At 48.0% G+C, this 1,388-nt stretch overlaps 1 pseudogene; it reads right to left on the minus strand.

The window, feature by feature from the left end:
- Nucleotides 1-956: 956 nt before the first annotated feature.
- Nucleotides 957-1,074, minus strand: LOC124597577 (annotated as a pseudogene).
- Between the last annotated feature and the right edge of the window lie 314 nt (nucleotides 1,075-1,388).

A 1,388-nucleotide genomic window follows, 5' to 3' on the forward strand; every position in this document is an offset into this window, starting at 1 on the left:
CGCCTTCACCCTCCATACTGTGCCGACTTGGCCCCGTTTGTTTTACAGCTGTTTCCTAGACTTGAAGAACACCTTCGAGAACTTCGTGTTGATAGTGATGAAGCGTCTCAGGCAGGGGTGAGGTCGCGACTTCTTCAAAAATGGTTCAAATGGCTCTGAGCACTATGGGACTCAACATCTTAGGTCATAAGTCCACTAGAACTTAGAACTACTTAAACCTAACTAACCTAAGGACATCACACACATCCATGCCCGAGGCAGGATTCGAACCTGCGACCGTAGCAGTCCCGCGGTTCCGGACTGCAGCGCCAGAACCGCACGGCCACCGCGGCCGGCCGCGACTTCTTCAACAAAGTCAAATATTCCGCAGTGACAGTGTCAAGAAACTGATCTCTCATTAAGAGAAAAGTATTTGGCGGTTGGGTGACTATGTTGAGAAATGTTTTCTCATAAAATTTCACATAAACAATTCGGAGGCATTACTTTTCAGCACGCCCTCGTATACATTTCGTGAAAAGCAATGGTCTCCCTTTGGGTAAGCCTGTAATCACTTTTAAGTCTGAAGCTTTATATGCGTTAAGAATGATATACTATGTTCTGTTTGCAAGGAACTTTTCACTCCATTCTCTGGTTTGGTATTCAGTACGTTCGTATTTTGTTAACTAGGTGACAGTGCAGATATGTATTGAACACCCTCTGGAAGTCAAGGAACACTGCATCACTCTGGGGGCCAGTATCTAGTAGCTACTTTCTCTAGCACTCAGTTTTCAGGCCACGAGTGGCCTACCGGGACCGTCCGACCGCCGTGTCATCCTCAAGGGAGGATGTGGATAGGAGGGGCATGGGGTCAGCACACCGCTCTCCCGGCCGTTAGGATGGTATTCTTGACCGAAGCCGCTACTATTCAGTTAGTTGCTCCTCAAGTGGCATCACGAGGCTGAGTGCACCCCGAAAAATGGCAACAGCGCATGGCGGCCTGGATGGTCACCCATCCAAGTGCCGACCACGCCCGACAGTGCTTAACTTCGGTGATCTCACGGGAACCGGTATATCCACTGCGGCAAGGCCGTTGCCCACTTTCTTTAATTTATGGGAATAATATTCTTCTCTGTCTGACATTAGAACGAATTGTGTTTATGTTTCTGTCCTAATCAACCTTAAATGTGCACGCCGCACGTACCCCGCTGCCGAAGTAGCCGCTTCCTGCGTCTAGTCTAGTGCACGCTAGATCTATTATGGGGGATCTTACAGTTACCCACCCACCCATTTATTTATTTTTATTTTTTTTATCAGTCTTCTGACTGGTTTGATATGGCCCGCCACAAATTCCTCTCCTGTGCTAACCTCTTTATCTCACAGTAGCCCTTGCAATCTACGTCCTCAGTTAT

This window comes from Schistocerca americana, chromosome 2, assembly GCF_021461395.2.
Source record: "Schistocerca americana isolate TAMUIC-IGC-003095 chromosome 2, iqSchAmer2.1, whole genome shotgun sequence".
Classification (NCBI taxonomy): domain Eukaryota; kingdom Metazoa; phylum Arthropoda; class Insecta; order Orthoptera; family Acrididae; genus Schistocerca; species Schistocerca americana.